General features: G+C 47.7%; 1 long non-coding RNA gene across 3 annotated transcripts in view; it reads right to left on the reverse strand.

Annotated features, from left to right (window-relative positions):
- Positions 1-17,818, reverse strand: part of LOC149126818 (uncharacterized) — a 58,403-nt gene extending 40,585 nt beyond the window's left edge. For all 3 annotated transcript variants that reach the window (XR_016234274.1, XR_016234273.1, XR_016234272.1), the window contains exons 1-2: positions 17,642-17,818; positions 2,168-2,275 (exon numbers count right to left, since the gene is read on the reverse strand). This is a non-coding gene — a long non-coding RNA (uncharacterized LOC149126818). The remainder of the gene's footprint in view (positions 1-2,167; positions 2,276-17,641) is intronic.

Consider the following 17,818-nt stretch of genomic DNA (forward strand, 5'->3'; position numbering starts at 1 on the left):
CAGATGGTATCACATGGCAGGAGAGCCCACCAGAATGGCAAGCAGGTGCACGTGGGAGATGCAGACCAAGGGGTTGATCTGCTTTGTAACAACTCACTCTCACAAGAAGGCATCCACTCCCAAGAGAACTGATCCAGTCTCCAGAGAAAGGCATGAATCCCTCTTAAAGACACCACCTCCCAAATTGCCACATGGGCAGCCACGTTTAAGCGTGAGTTTTGGCAGGGACAACTCACTTCCAAACCATAGCAGCCAGCTTCTCTTGGAAACATCCAGTGATGGGAGCTCATTGTTTTTGGGGCAACGCCTTCCATGACAGAACAGCACCAACTGCCTCCCTGTTGGGGACGTCACCAGCAAAATTGGATGATGTTAGGCTTTGCGATTTTTATCTTCTCCATAAAGTCTATTTTACATTCCAGAAAATGATGGAGCATGCACTAAGTCCATGTGTATCTGCAGCTTAGCTCATAGCCCAGGCACCGTCATTCACCCAGGGGCAGCAAATGTAGTACAAGGCACTTAGGTGAAAATAAACAACCTCTGTATTCTGGCCTCGCTAATACAAACTCAAAAGCCAGAGCACACTTCGCCCTCTCCTCTGCGGCTTGCAGAGCCTTCTGCCTGACCCAGTGTCCACCAAGAACAAATCAATGTTAACTGAGTCATAAGCAGCCCAGTTCATGAGCCAGAAGCAGAACATCCCCCTTTCCTGCTACAAAAGGGCAGGAAGGAACCGGAGCTGTGAGTCACACGGCAACAGTGGCAATGGGAAAATCCCAACAGAGCCACCAAGGGAAGGGGAGAGACACCTTCTGATACACTACATGGCATTCCCATTTTTCCACCCAGCCATATTGCTTGACTGCTGCCAACTTCCCTTCAGTGCAACTCAGTGTTTCTTGTACACATACTGACCCTCGCCCCCAGAGAGAAGCAACTAGAGTGATGGAGTTGACTAATTCTGATGGGCCAGCTGCCAGGAGGTGCTTGGGGGCTAAATGAGTCATGATCAGGGATCAATGCTTCAGGAAGAGGTGGCAGACAGAGCGCATTTCCAGAAAGCATGGCTCTGAAGGCAGATGCAAAACTCTGGCGCTAGCCTGCAATGTGCCCCCCACCTCCAATATCTACTGATGAGATCAAGCCACCTCGTCATAGGAAGCAGACTCTGTTGTCACCCCACCAGCACTATTGAGAATGTTCCTGGGGCCAGCGCTATGGCGCAGCAGGTAAAGCCACCACCTGCAAGGCAAGCATCCCATATGGGTGCCGGTTCCAGTCTCAGTTGCTCCACTTCTGATTCAACTTCCTGCTGCTGTGCCTAGGAAAGCAGAAGATGGCTCAGGTGCTTGGGCCCCTGCACCCTCATGGGAGACCAGGAAGAAACTTCCAGCCCAACACCAGTCGTTACAGCCATTTGAGGAGTCAACCAGCAGATGGAAGATCTCTCTCTCTCTCTCTCCATCTCTCTCCCCATCGCACGCTCGCTCTCTCTCTCCCTCTCTCGGTAACTCTGACTTTCAAATAAGTAAAAAATAACTCTTAAAAAATATCCTATCCTCTTCCTGTTGGATGCACTAGATTTCTTGGCTCTCACATTCACATTCAGTTCAACTCAACTAATGTTTTCCCAGTGGTAATTATTCTGGTCAAGCCCCATGCTAAAGGCTATAGAAACTACAAAATAAGACCTCACGTGCCCAGGGAGCTCTGGGAGCAAGAAAGACAACGACTTTCCCTCCACTGCCAGCAGCGTTCAAGGCTGACATTTCTGCTGCTTTTTCATGTGGTGCCCGGGTTCCTAATCCCGAGTCAGGACTGGCTTCCTGTGGAGTATCAGACAAAATCCTAAGAGGGAGTTCCTAAAGCTTGATGAACTGGTTTAGAAATTCATAGGAAAAATCAAAGGATCAGGACCAGCTGAGAGCATTTTGAAGGAGATGACTGGCAGGTTTCAGAGGACTAGCTGTGTACAGCTACCATGATTGACAGATTGTACCATCATCCCAGAAGCGAAGGAGTAAAACAACAGTGTGAGAAGAGAAGCTCGGAAATCAACTCACCCTGATGTGAAAACCGGAGAGGTGACAGCGCGGCACAGCAGCAAGGAAAGCATCAAGGGCCTGACACAATCGAAGATTGCAACAAAAAATTAGCATCTTACCTTAAAGAGGTCACTGGTGTAGTTTACCAAATGCCCACTTGTCTCCTCCTGCTGGGCCCGGGATGGGGCTGCAGCTATCTGATACCTGTGAAGTGACTGCAGGGGCCACTAAAATTGATCAGAAGAAATGGGTGTGTCACCTTCAAGAACCCAAGCGCCCACGCGGGAGTCACCTCACTCCCCATGGCTGCAGGCGTCTCGGGTGCCCCTGTCCAGATGAGCCTCCCTCAGCACGCGGGCAGTGGCCACAGCATACGCGAGACATACACTTGGGCCTAAACCTGAGATTTGGGATCGCTTGTGTCCTCAGTGTAACTTAGTTCCTTATAACATGAAAGTCAATCCCCAAATAAACTCCAGGTGATTACATGTGGAAACTTTTAAAATTTTAGGAAAGAATATAAGGCAAACATCTTTATGACTTAAGAGTATAGAAGAAATGAATTAAAGAGACTTTAAAATTATAGACCATAAGGGGCCGGCGCCACGGCTCACTAGGCTAATCCTCCGCCTTCTGGCGCCGGCACACCGGGTTCTAGTCCCGGTCGGGACACCGGATTCTGTCCCAGTTGCCCCTCTTCCAGGCCAGCTCTCTGCTGTGGCCAGGGAGTGCAGTGGAGGATGGCCCAATTGCTTGGGCCCTGCACCCCATGGGAGACCAGGATAAGTACCTGGCTCCTGCCATCGGATCAGTGCGGTGCGCCGAACGCAGCGGCTATTAGAGGGTGAACCAACAGCAAAGGAAGACCTTTCTCTCTGTCTCTCTCTCTCACTGTCCACTCTGCCTGTCAAAATTTGCTGCAACCCAGGATTGCCAAGGACATAATGAAACAGAAACTACTTCTGACAACATTCGTAGATACGAAAAGGTAATGAAACTATATTGAAAAGAAATTCAGCCGAATCTACGGAAGCTGAGGACATGTAAACATCTCAACCCAAGAGTAATTCTTCTCAGTGTATTTCCCGAAGGAAATCCTGCACACTTGCACAAGAGGGTGTGCAATCAGGAGTATTCTTCTGAATGACACACAAATTAGAAATAATTCAAATCGCCATCAACCAGCAATGCAACACCGCACCGTCACTCACAACAAAGGAATCTTAGAAACAGCAGAAGCACTGGCATTGCAGAAAGCTAAGTGGCGTCTGCAAGGGGTTGGTTTCAGGGGCCCGACCGGACACCAGACGCTGCTGCTGCTCAAGCTGCTTACGTAAAACGGCACAGTGTTCGCATCCAACCTACCCACAGCCTCCTGTGTCCTGGACAACATCTCTGCGGTACGTACACTTCCTAACACAGTGTAAACGCTACGAAAACAGTTGTCCTACCACGTTGCTTAGGGGATCGTGATCAGAAAAAAAGTCTGTACATGCTCAGTCCAAATGTAATTTTTGCTGAATATTTTTATTTGTAATGCTTATTCCTTTTTCTTAAATTTAATTGAAAAGCAAAGAGAAAAACAGATCTATCTCCGATCAGCTGGCAAACTCCCCCAAATGCCTGCTACAGCTGGGGCTGCACCAGGATGAAGCCAGGAGCCAGGAACTATACCCGGGTCTCCCATGTAGGAGGCAGGGACTCAGCCATCATCTGCTGCCTCCTAGACGCCTTAGCAGGAAGCAGTACTGGAAGAAAAAGCAAAGGTGGGACTCAATCTCATGCACTCTGATAAGGATTCAGGCAGCCCAAGCAGCAGTTTAACCTGCTGTGGCACTACACCCTCACTTCTAAGTATTTTTAATTGGCCATTGATTGAATCTACAATGGAAGACCAACCATTTCTGCAAAGTTAGAAAATGTGAACACTTTAATAAATACATACATATTTAGTGAAAGCATGAAAGTGCACAGGAGGTTGATAAACACTTCTGGAAACACAGACAACAGGGTCAGGAAGAAGTACGAAGTTAATTACTAATAAAACCAGAAGCTGATGGTGTTAGATTGAAGGAGGTCAGATGTGGCCAGGAGACGAGTTCCCAGGTACTCATTTGTACTTTTCCACTGCTGGGTTTGTTTTTTCCATTTGTGACGTCCTAAGGTCTGCTAGTGAGCAAACGGAAGACGAACACCAGAACAGTGTTTTACTCACTGTCCATTCTGCTTCTATGATGGGAATGAAATTAAAATGAGTAAATCCTAACCGTAACAATTCTGTGCCTCTCTTGTATACAAGAGTCTCCTGGGGCGATGGTTCTCAAATGGGGCTAACTATGGAAATCATGAGGGGCCTGGGTCCCCGACACAGAGACTGAATCGACCTGGGGTGTGGCCTGGGCAGGAAGAATGTTTGCAGCTTCCAGATGACCCTGCTGTGCAGCCCCTGCAGAGAACCACTGCTTTAGGAGAACTGGAGGAAACCACCCCAGTCTTAGACTCTTCCAGACACAGGGAAGAATCTCAGGTGTACCACTGCACGGTCACATTGGCCAACTAAGTTGTCAATTGTCCCATCACTAGAACGGGATAACACCTATTTTATTAGATTGCTGCAAAAATATCACAAGAATGGTGTGTATGAATTACCCAGCATAGTGTCTTATTTATAGCAGTAATAAGAATTTTTCTCCTTAGGATTGATGAATAAAATTCTGATGTGTCTTCTAGAAGTTAAAGTCAGTTATTCTCCTGTATGTTCTTATAAGAAATGAACACCAAGAAAATTGCGTGGGATCTCAGGAGTGGGCTGGACAATGTCAGGTGTCAACCCCATCCCCATGAGCCTCCAGTCCTTCTCCTCTCTCCTCTCCAGCCCACTGGCCGCACTGAAACAGCCCACAATCCTGCAGCTCTCCCAGCCCTTCTGATTAAGATTCATGGTTGGAAGTTTGAAATGTCTCCATGCTTACATCCAACACACAGCTCTTCAGCCACCGACCTGGTCTGTTGGATTCTCAATCTTTCCTTTTAGTTGGTATCACTATCTCAATGTGTCAACTATCACCATGGATGTGATGAATGGAAATCGCCTCCTATTTGTTTTGTTTTTTAACTTTTCATTTTAGAAGAAAAGATGCCATGTTCCAAAGCCACAGTTCTCTGCCCCGCTCATGAATCAGGCTTAGCTCCTTCTCAGAGGACTGTGTTCTATTTGCAAGGGCTTTTGTTGCTCATGCTACATTTTACATATTTCACGTAATTTTATATGGTTAGCATTTTCAAATCTACCCACTAATTTCTCAATGTTCCTCTTATGTGTATGAGAAGTGGGAGATGAGGAATCCAGATATCCATGAACTGAAAGACTGCATAGCCCATCGAGACTCTGCATATTCCGCACCTGAAGCAGATGTTCAGTGAGTGCCCACCACATAGCAGGTGTAAGAGACAAACAAATGCACAGGATAGGCTCTACTCGCAGGGTACCTGCAATTGATTTTTGAAGAAAAGATACAGTCTTAAAGGAAAACTCGTAACACAGAACAGTAACCCCCTGAAGAGGGCACATGGAGAGACCACACTTGCGGGAATTCAGTGGAAAGAGATCACGGTGGCTGGTGTAGTGAGCAGACAGTCGGGGCAGGGGATGGTGCTGGATCTAATATGAAAGGATGGAGGCCGGCGCCCTGGCTCAATAGGCTAATTCTCCACTTGCGGCACCGGCACCCCGGGTTCTAGTCCCGGTTGGGGCACCAGATTCTGTCCCGGTTGCCCATCTTCCAGGCCAGCTCTCTGCTGTGGCCCAGGAGTGCAGTGGAGGATGGCCCAAATGCTTGGGCCCTGCACCCCATGGGAGACCAGGAGAAACACCTGGCTCCTGCAATCGGATCAGCGCGGTGCGCCGGCCACAGTGCACCGGCCGCAGAGGCCATTGGAGGGTGGACCAACAGCAAGGGAAGACCTTTCTCTCTGTCTCTCTCTCTCACTGTCCACTCTGCCTGTCAAAAAAAAAAAAAAAAAAAAAAAAAAAAAAAAAAAAAAAGAAAGAAAGAAAGGATGGAAGGCTTGGCAGATCCTGAGGTTTGCCTCCCATTCCCCTGGTTTCCAGATTCCCCGTCTTTCTTTGGATAGCAGTGTGCTCACTTCTGGGAAATGAACCATGTCTGCAGCAATCCTGCTCTCTGCAACGGATGGACTTGGAGGTGAGTGCAGGGTCCATTTTTAAAAAAAGGTTTATTTATTTGAAAGGCAGATTGACAGAGAGAGAGAGGGAGAGGGAAGAGACAGATAGAGTGACAGAGAGACAGAGAGAGAATGAACATCTTCCATTTGTTAGTTCATTCTTTAAATGGCCATAACAGCCAGGGCTTGGCCAGGCCAAAGCCAGGTGCCCAGAGCTCCATCCTGGTCTCCCATATGGATGGCAGGGGCCCAAGTACTAATACAGGTGTATTAGCAGGAAGCTGGACCAGAGGTGGAGAAGGTGGGACTTGAACCAGCACTCTCATATGGAATGCTGGCATCACAAGGGGCAGCTTAATCCACCTGGCCACGATGCTAGCCCTACCTAAGGTCCATTTTATGCCCAAATCCTGAGATGTATCTTCTTGCCTTTAACCCCTACTTCCTTTCCTTTTTTTTTAAGATTTATTTATTATTTATTTGGAAGTCAGAGTTACACAGAGAGACGAGAGGCAGAGAGAGAGAGGGAGGTCTTTCATCCGTTGGTTCACTCCCCAGATGGCTGCAACGGCCGGAGCTGCGCATATCCAAAGCCAGGAGTTTCTTCCAGGTCTCCCACGTGGGTGCAGGGGCCTAAGGACTTGGGCCATCCTCTACTGCTTTCCCAGGCCATAGCAAAGAGCTGGATCAGAAGTGGAGCAGCCGGGACTAGAACCAGCGCCCATATGGGATGCCGGCACTTCATGCCAGGGTGTTAACTCACCATGCCACAGCCCCGGCCCGCCCCCACTTCCTTTTCTTAATGCTTGGATTTTTGCCATATGAGGGTGTGATTCTTGTAGCCAAATCGGTCTTCTAAGGGAGCTATCACCAAAGCACTGAGGATGCAGAATCCGAGGGGGAAAAGTCTGGTGACAGTGCAGCGCTCTTCGGTCAGCCCTGGGACTACCCAGCTCCCAGGTTTCTGTTGGCTGAAATAATTACGTCCTTAGTATTTGGCTTTTCCATTATGATATGGGTATTCCCAGGAGGAAAGCAAGACCTTCTAGCATGTTTTCAGGTCAAGGAATAGAGAAATTTGTGCTGAGCCAGAGGACTTGGAAACAATTTATGTTGAGGTCCAGTGGGAAAAAAGCAAGGGCTTCTGAGCGAGACAGGCTCACGACCCAGTGCTGGCTTAGCCACCTGCATCCGGGTAGCTGTGGGCAGGTTCTGACACCTCTCCATGTCCAGTGTGCACATACAAGAAACGGGGATGCTGACACCCACCCTGCCGCACTACTGTTACACACTTACAAACCGCAGGTGCTCAATACATAATACTTCACCATGATTCGAAGACAAAGCCGAAATGAGGAAGCTTTGACTACTAAGCTAAAGAACTAAAACTCACGTTTATTGATAAAGACATTATTGAAAGTCTGCATTTTGCAGTTTTTAATATTATATGTTTTATTATTATTACTATTATCCAGATTAACATATATTCCCACACTGAAGCCCTATTTACTCTAGTTTCTATTATATAATACAAAGTGTACAGCCTTCAGGACTATCAAAATTCACATGGGAAGACACAGATAACCTAACATGATTTCTATTATAGAAACTGAGTCAATAATTGAGTAATAACCTTCCAAAAAAGAAAGCTCCAGGCACAGATGTTTTTATAGCTAATTCTACCACACACTTAAAGAAGAAATCCTGGGGCTGGCACCGTGGTGCAGTGAGTTAAGCTGCTGCTTGAAACACTGGCAGTTCATATTAGTGTGTCAGTTCAAGTCCCGGCTGCTCCACTTCTGATCCAGCTCCCTGCACCTGGGAAAGAAGCAGCAGATGGCTCAATTACTTGGGCCCCTGCCACCATGTGGGAGACCCAGATGGAAGTCTAGGTCCCTGGCTTCAGCCTGACCCAGTCCCAGCCATTATAGCCATTTTAGGAGTAAACCAATGGATGGAAGACATCTCTCTCTCTCTCTCTCTCTCTCACTCTCTGTCTCTCTCTGTGTGTGTGTGTGTATGTATGCATGTATGTATCTCTCCCTCAGTAACTCTGTAAATAAAACTCAACTTATAAAGAAGAAATTGTACTACCTCTCCACAATCCCTTTTCAAAAAGAAGCAGAGAATATACTTCCTAAGTCACCCTGTGAAGCCAGCATGCCTTTAATACCAATACCAGATAAAGTCATTATAAGAAAGAAAAACTACTGACCACTATCCCTCATGAACATAGATGTAAAAACCCTAAGCAAAATACTGGCAGATCAAATCCTACAATACATAAGAATTGTAAAACAGAGGATGGTTTTGTGGCTTAGTGGATAAGGCTGCTGCCTACAAATGCTGGCGTCCCATGTGAGTTTGGGTTCATGTCCTGGCTGCTCCACTTCCAATCCAGCTCCCTGCTAACAGCCTGAGGAAAGCGGCAGAGGGTGGCCCAAGGTCTTGGGCCCTGCTACCCACATGGAGACCTGAAAGGAGCTCTTGGCTCCTGGCTTCAGCCTGGCCCAGCCCTGGCTGTTGCAGCCAGCTGGGGAATAAACCAGCAGATGGAAGATCTCTCTCTCTCTCTCTCTCTCTCTCTTTCTCTAACTCTTCAAATAAACAAATAATAAATAAATATAATATACCACAACCAACTCGGATTTAATACAGTATATGTAAGACTGGTTCAACATTTGCAAGTCAGTCACTGAGGGGCCAGCACCGTGGTATAGCGGGTAAAGCCGCTGCCTAAAGTGCCAGCATCCCATATGGTTCAAGTCCCAGCTGCTCCACTTCCAATCCAGCTCTCTGCTATGGCCTGGGAAAGCAGTAGAAGACGACCCAAGTCCTTGGGCCCCTGCACCCATGTGGGAGACCTGGAAGAAGCTCCTGGCTTTGGATCAACATAGCTCTGGCCATTGCTGCTCTCTCTCTGCCTCTACCTCTCAGTAACTCTGCTTTTCAAATAAATAAATAAATCTTTCTTAAAATGGCAATAATGTAATTGTAAAACAAATGTCTGAAATAATCTCAGTGAAGAAGATGAGAGGAAAGATGATGACGTGTGAGGGTAATTCTAAAAGTTTGTGGAAAATAAAATTAAAAGGTAAGTTTATCTGGGTACAAAAGCATTTTGAAATCCATGCATACAAAGTGATTTTTTAAGTTTATGGAAAATGCTTATTATGAAAAATCTATGCATAGATTTTAAACTTTTTGCACCAAAATACATTTACCTTTTAATTCCCCACAAATATTTTGAAGTACTTCTTAAATAACTTAAGAAATGAATGAAGTCTATAAAAACAAAAGGAAAAGGAAGCATACAACAGCAGTGTACTAAGTGATACAGCATTATCCCGGGGCTGTGGGTGAACAACTCCAATACCGCTATACACGTAGGCTGGGACAGAACCACTGAGTTATTGGATAGTGGATGCTGACAGCCAGGTGTCCCACTGTTAGAGCAGAATTTTACAGAGACACAAAGATAGGAGACTGGAATGACCCAGAAGGTTATGGATTAGGGTAGCAGACAATAGTAGAACTCATGTGCAACTTAATATAGATACAGATGATTACACACAGAAATGTTTACAGGTCTGTGTATATTCAGGGTTAGTTCATATATATTGACTTGCTCTGACAACTGAGTGGGCCTAGATGGTAACACACAAGCAGCAACAGCTCACCTAGCACCTGTGGCTTGGTTTTAAATATCAATACCCAAAGCATGTTACAGGGGGCAGTTGGTTGGCCTGATGGGTAAGACTCTGCTCAAGATGCCTGCATTGAACATCAGAGTACCTGGGTTCAGCACCTGGCTCCACTCCCAACTCCAGCTCCGGATGCAGCTCCTGGGAGGCAGTGGTGATGGCTTAAGTACCAGGTTCCTGCCGCCCCTGTGGGAGACCTGGTTTGAGCTGCTGGCTGCTGGCTTCAGCCTCGGCCCAGTCCCAGCCATTGTGGGTATCTGGGAAGACAACAAGCGGATGGGAGCGCACATGACCTCTTTCTCTCTCATAAATAAAATAATTTTTTTAAGAAAAAAGCTACCATGGTTCTCTGGAGAAATGGGTGATTTCAGGACTGGCGGAAGAAATATGCAAGATGAGCCTAGAACATCTTGTAGTGCCCCAAAGTAAGAAAGTGCTCAAGGCTGGCACCGCGGCTCACTAGGCTAATCCTCCGCCTGCGGCGCCGGCACACCAGGTTCTAGTCCCGGTCAGGGCGCTGGATTCTGTCCCGGTTGCCCCTCTTCCTGTCCAGCTCTCTGCTGTGGCCAGGGAGTGCAGTGGAGGATGGCCCAAGTGCTTGGGCCCTGCACCCCATGGGAGACCAGGAGAAGCACCTGGCTCCTGGCTTTGGATCAGCACAGCATGCCAGCCGCAGCGGCCATTGGAGGGTGAACCAACAGTAAAGGAAGACCTTTCTCTCTGTCTCTTTCCAACTGTCTACTCTGCCTGTCAAAAAAAAAAAAAAAGTGCTCAAAAAAACAAAACAATAATCCACAGTGATTGGAGTGGGTCAAAAGTATCTACTCATGTGAGTCAACAAAAAGCATCCCCAGTGGCCAAAATTGAAGCCATTTCAGCAACACAATAAAGTAGTGTTGGATTAAAACCCAAATATAGGCCCAGTGCTGTGGCTTAGCGGGTGAAGCCGCCACCTGCAGTGCCAGCATCCCATATGGATGCTGTTCGAGACCCAGCTCTCTTCTATGGCCTGGGAAACCAGCAGAAGCTGGCCCAAGTGCTTCGGTCCCTGCACCTGCATGGGAGAACTGGAAGAAGCTCCTGGCTCCTGGCTTCGCATCAGCACAGCTCTGACATTTACGGCCATTTGGGGAGTGAACCAGTGAATGGAGGACTTTCCTCTCTCTGCCTCTGCCTATCTGTAACTCTGCCTTTCAAATAAATAAATCTTTATATATATATATATACACACACACCAAAATACAGAAAAATAAATATATAAAGGAGAAGAGACAAGTCACCCACACAGAAATGTTGCAGCTAATTGCTGTAGAAATGCTACTGAAAACAAGGTCTGGGCCACTCGGTGCTCACAAGCCAAGATCTGAGAGACAAGAGCTGACTCAGGGAATTTGGGTTTATTCGTGGAGCTGGCAGCCTGAGGAGATGGTGGACATTTTTGTCACCAAGAACAACTCCTTGTTCAAGTTAGCTGGAGAGTTTTTGGAGGGAACAGAGAGGGGTAGCAAAGAAGTTAGGAGCAAGAGGGACAGTGGATAGGGCCAGCCGCGTGGTGGCCTCCGGCCAGGCAGCAAAGGCTGGTTGGAGCCCCACAGTCAGCTTGCAATTAGTCCGTAAATCCGAGCCCCTCGTCAGGCTGACCGGAGGCAGATTATTTTGTTAACTTCAACCGGCTTTCCTGAGGCCTCATTCTGGAAATCTCAAGCAAGTGTTAATGTTCTTTCTACACAGCCAGATGTGGGCTGAAATAATCATTCTTACACTTATTTTATATCCGTCAGCAACTAAAGCAACTGTTCTTACAATGGGGGGTGAAAGGAAGAACCCCGCTTCCTGTTACAGATGCCAGTCTCCGGGAGGATGCTCAACTCCACCTTCCCTAAGTGGGGGTGGCTTGCAGTGAGCCCCCTCCCGAGAGGGGAGCCTGGACAGTGTCAGAGCAGCCCCAGAGACCGTCAGTCAAGTGACAGGGCCAGCATCAACCTCACCAGTCAAGTGGCTACTCCGTTCTGGGATCTGACATCATGGCATTGTACTTCAGGGGTCTCACTCCCTAAAACCCATAACCTCGATCTACCCATGCGAAAAACATCAGACAAAAAACAGCTGAGGGACATTTTGCAGAAACGCTTGACCGATCATGGTCAGGGTCATCACAAACAAGTCTGAGAAACTGTCGTAGCCAGCAAGCAGCGAAGGAGCTGGACTACTAAACACACTGTGATGTCCTGCGTCGGATCCTGGAACAGACGAGGGACGTTCAAGAAGCCCAAATAAGCATGGACTTTCACTAATAATATTGTAATAATATTGGCTTGCTGATTATGTCTTAACAAGCATATCATGTTTTTCTAGATGCTAATATGAGGAAAACTGAGTGTGGGGTGTGGGAAAATAAAAGTCTCATTCACGGCTGGTGCCACGGCTCACTAGGCTAATCCTCTGCCTGCAGCGCCAGCACCCCGGGTTCTAGTCCTGGTCGGGGCGCTGGATTCCGTCCCTGTTGGTTGTTCCTCTTCCAGTCCGGCTCTCTGCTGTGGCCTGGGAAGGCAGTGGAGGATGGCCCAAGTGCTTGGGCGCTGCACCCGCATGGGAGACCAGGAGAGGCTCCTGGCTTCGGATCAGCGCGGTGCACCGGCTGCAGCAGCCATTGCGGGGTGAACCGGTGGAAAGGGAGGACCTTTCTCTCTGTCTCTCTCTCTCACTGTCCACTCTGCCTGTCAAAGAAATAAAATAAAATAAAATAAAAGCCTCATTCACCCATTTCTAAAACTTTGCTAAAATAAATTTTTAAAAAAGTTCATTTAGAAAGGATTTACTGAATGCTGCCTGCACTTATGGGAGTACACCTTTCTCAGAGTCTCCAACACAAGTCAAAGCAAGCTGGCTGTGGCAATCCTCTGGGGAGTGAACCAGCAGTTGGAACATCTCCCCCTTCCCCTCCTCCCTCTGCCCGTTCCACTCCCCATCCCCCTCTCTCTCCCTCTCCAGTCAAAGAAAGCTGGGATCAAAGAACCAGAGCCAAGGGAACCGAAAGAGGCAGCCAGTAATGGGGAAATGAGATCAGGATTGAAGTGTATTAAGTCATAAATCGATTCGATGGAAGAACTACAGTAACACAACCAACAAAAGCTTAGCAGAGAATAAGTGGGAGTAGTGTGAGTGTAATCTCTCTTCTCTCCAGGAGAATGAAGAAGAACAATGGGAGAGCAGATTTGCTGGCACACACGCGTGGGCACACATACACACATATACACACACACACACACAGTCAGCAAGGAGCACCTTGGGGAGTAGACAGAACTGGATCTGGACAAAGAAAACTTGCTGTTTTTCCCTTGGTCGCACCCTGAATGAGCACAGCGGGTTGCAGCAGGGACTGACTACGGTGCTGTGTTCAGGGCAGGTGGCCCAGTGTCGGGGCTCCTGTTAAGTGCCCAGCAGATCCGGGGCAGTGACATCACTGCAGGCCTCCAGAAATATGGCTGCTTCCGGAAGAGGGAGCAGGGCCTCAGGTCCCTGAGTGGCCTCTGTGATCCATCAGCACAGTGCAGCTAGTCTGGTTGCTCCATAGTGTGCACCCTTGTCAGGTTTATGAGTGCCCAAGGTACAGCAGGCTGTAATTTTGCAAGCCAACATTATGTAGTAATTGGCTGCTGTATGAATGTCAGACACCGACAGTCTCGTATTTACCTGCATAGCTGAAAACAAATGATGCCTGACAAATGTTTAATTATTTCTGGGTTTCATATTAGAACAATGTCAGCATCTTGCAAAATAGATTTTGATGAATAACTTGGCCACAATAAACCCTTTAAAAGAAAAATACAGGCTTTGATGATCTGAGATTTTCAGGTTATGAGATCATTAATCATTCTAAGTATTATGTCTCATTTCTGTCAGAGCATTATTTCTTACCCTTAGGGCCATGGCTTATTAGACTTAAGTTAAAAAAGAAAATGTTCTCTGTTCATAGCTATTCAAATTCTATTAAAAAATCATTTCCAGGATCTGGTGCTGTGGCGTAGCTGGTAAAGCTGCCGCCTGTGGTGCTGACCCCATATGGACATCGGACCGAGTCCTGGTTGCTCCACTTCCAATCCAGCTGCCTGTAAATGTGCCTGGGAAATGAGTGGAAGATGGCTCAAGTGATTGCGCCTCTGTACCCACATGAGAAATCTGGGAGAACCTCCTGCTTCCTGGCTCCTGGCTTTAAATCGGCCCAGCTCTGGCAATTGTAGCCATTTGGGGACTGAACCCACTCTCTTTCTCTCAACACTACCTTTCAAATGAGTAAATAATCTGTTTTAAAAAATTCATTTCTAAACAAGTGATCATTTTTCCTTCTCTTCATTACATATAGGAAGTGTTAGAATGAGTTTTTAAAAAGTTTACCAGGTCCAGCACTGTGACATAGCAGGTGAAGCCACCACCTGCAGTGCTGGCATCCCTATGGGTGCCAGTTCGAGTCCTGGCTGCTCCACTTCCGGTCCAGCTCTCTGCTGTGGCCTGGGAAAGCAGTAGAGGATGGCCCAAGTCCTTGGGCCTCTGCACCCGCGTGGGAGACCCAGAGGAAGCTCCTGGCTTCAGATCGGTACACCTCCGGCTATAGTGGCCATCTGGGGAGTGAGCTAGAGGATGGAAGACCTCTCTCTCTCTCTTTGCCTCTGCCCCTCTGTAACTCTGCCTTTCAAATAAAATAAATAAATCTTAAAAAAAAATCACCAGGCTCTCCTGCACAATTTTCACACCCTACTGAGGGAGATGTTACCACCCACTGATGAAGAACCTCTTGGTGTGATGGCCACCAACTGTGCACTCCAACTGAACCCGCCACACTTCAGGTGGAATCAGTACATGACCCTGTATCAGCTTTCTGAAAATGGTTAGCCCAGGGGCTGGCATTGTAGTGCAGTGGGTTAAACCATTGCTCGCAACACCAGCATTTCATATGGGAGTGCTGGGTTAAGTCCCAGCTGCTCTGCCTGGGAAAGCAGAGGAAGATGGCCCAAGTGCTTGGGCCCCTGTCACCCATGTGGGAGACCTGGCTGGAGTTCTAGGCTCCTGGATTTGGCCTGGCCCATCCCCAACCATTGCAATCATTTGGAGAGCGAACTAGCAAATGGAAACTCACTCTCAATATCTCTCAATCTCCTTCTCCTCCCCTTGCGTCACTGTACCTTTCAAATAAAACAAATCTTAAAGAAAACAAAGAAAGTGGTTAGCCCACTGTATTGTGTAGGTGCTTCAATCGCATTATAAGGAAAAGTTAATATTTAACCCCATTGTATCATGTAAAAAACTTCAACCATAGTATATAGTTTGAAAATTTCTGGCATCCATGGGAGCTCATTCTGAATCACCATATAGCTTATAAAGGCAGTGAGCAGCCCCTACACCTGCAGCAGGAGCAAGTGGAGAGGCAGGGACGGAACAGGAATGCCGTAAAGTGAGCCAATCCACGCAGCAGAGCCCTGGGGAGGCTCAGGAATCTGACGCCAGCTACCTCTGAATCCGGGAGATGAAAACTCTAGAATTCATATTCTCACTAAAAAGTGCTTAAGAAACTGTGTTCAGGAAAACAATATTTAAAAAAAAGAAAAGAGACATTCAGAGGACAAGAAAGCACTCCGAGAAATGAAACAAGATGATGACAAACATGGTAGAATCTGGGGACTGTTCCCTCAGAGCTGACACAGGGATGTGAGTCTCAGAGCCGGCCCGCCCCCGCCCCAGGTCTGCGCTCAGGCACGGGCACACCTGTGGGTGGAGGGCGCGGAGCTCTCCTGAGACCAGGTATTAAATGATGGGCTCTATGTTGAACTGGAGGCAGGGCACCCTGCTTCCCTCAGCTTCCAAACCACTGGCAGCCAGGATTATCCCCTGTGGGGAAACTCATCAACTTGAAAGGAAGTGCTACCCAGAGCGAGAACGGAGCATCTGCCAATGAAACAGGAGGAGCCTCTCCAGGGCCTGTCAGTTGACAAGCCCCAGCTAGGCATGCAGAGTCTCCATCCGGTTTGTTTAACGTGTCACCAGACTGAAAAGACAGCTGAAGATCAGAGACTCCAGGGATGCTGCGCCACAGAAGACGGAGACCAAAGTAAACAGACGAAATCAACTCGGGGGAAACAGGCAATGCAGGGAGCTCAAAAAACACATGGAAACGTTAGAATCCATGTTCCCACTAAGATACAGAAGACACCATGATTATGAAAACAAGGAGAAAAAAAAAGCATTCCTGGGGCCGGCATTGTGGCACAGCAGGTAAAGCTGCTGTTCTCTATTCTAGCATCCCATATTGGAGCAACAATACAGCTGTCTGCTAATGGGCCCCTGCCACCCACATGGGAGACCAGGATGGAGCTCCAGGCTCCTGCCTTCTGCCTGGCCCAGGCCTGGCTGTTGCAGGCATTTGGAGAGTGAAGCAGCAGAGGAAGCTCGCTCGCTCACTCTCTCGCTCTCTCTTAAAGATTTACTTATTTGAAAGGCAGAGTTAGAGAGAGAGAGAAAGAGAGAGACAGACGAGAGGTCTTCCATCTACTGGTTCACTCCCCAAATGGCCACAAGCACCCAGAGTTGGACCAATCTGAAGCCAGGAACCTGGGACTTCTTCCGGGTCTCCCACGTTGGTGCAGGGGCCCAAGCACTTGGGCCATCTTCTACTGCTTTCCCAGCCACATTAGCAAGGAGCTGGATTGGAAACAGAGCAGCCAGGACTCGAACTGGTGCCCATGTGGGACACGGGTGTTGCAAGTGGTGACTTTACCTGCTATACCACAGCACTGGCCCCAGAAATAAATCTTTTAAAAAATAAAAGAGACATTCAGAGAATGAAATTATGAACCATGACAAACATTATTAAATTGAAATGAAATGTTGATAATCAATTCTAGGAAAATTCTCTAAAATCAGATCAAACATGAAAGAGATGGGAAATAGGGGAGAAAGTTTAAGAAAATCAGAGGATCCATTCAGAAGGTTCAAAAGACGACCGGGATTCCCAGACACCAGAAAAACAAAATGAATAAAGGCTATTTTATAAAAAAATTTTTAAAGCATTTTTAGGGGCTGGGGGCTGGCATTGTGGCACAACGGTTAAGCCACCACCTGCAACAATGCCATCCTGTATCACAGCCTTGATTTGAGTTCTGGCTGCTCCGTTTCCAATCCACCTCCCTGTTAATGGTCCTGGTAAAGATATGGAAGAGGCCCCAAGTACTTGGGCCCCTGCATCCACAAGGGAGAGTAGGATGGAGTTCCAGGCTCCTGGCTTCAGCCTGGCCCAGCCCCAATCATGGCAGCCATGTGGTGAGTGAACCAGCAGATGGAAGATCGCACATGCTCTCTGTCTCTTCACCTGTCACTCTGCTTTTAAATGAATAAATCAACTTTTTTTAACAATAGAGAACATTCCTAGAACTGAGAGACCAGGACTTTCATTAGGGCTAGAGAACAGAGAGGGAGGAAAAATAAGGGGAATTCAGGTCAAGCCAGTAGGAAGGGACTCCGCATTCCTAGATGTGTGTTGGTTCTAGACTCAAAACCACAGGGAACGGACCATCAACAGGCTAGCTTTGCCACTAGGGAACCAACGAGCCCCTCCCCCTAAGGCCTCCCACAGACTACATCCCTGCAGGCAGTATATAGGCCCAGTACACACCACCTACCATGACAGAAAACAACCCACCAAGAACAACTCACCCGTGTGGTAAGGTCCTGGGGAACCAGGAGATGAGTTAGAACCAGACCCCTGCTGCAGCAGGAGCTGGAAGCTGTGTGGTGTGCCTACAGGGCATCCTGTCACAGTTAGGGCGCTGTTGCCATTTGCTTGCAAGGCAGCGGCAGCCAAGACAACCAGAGGCTGTTGGCTGCAATATG

Source organism: Oryctolagus cuniculus, chromosome 5, assembly GCF_051225735.1.
Source record: "Oryctolagus cuniculus isolate XC-2025 breed Fujian yellow rabbit chromosome 5, ASM5122573v1, whole genome shotgun sequence".
Lineage (NCBI taxonomy): Eukaryota > Metazoa > Chordata > Mammalia > Lagomorpha > Leporidae > Oryctolagus > Oryctolagus cuniculus.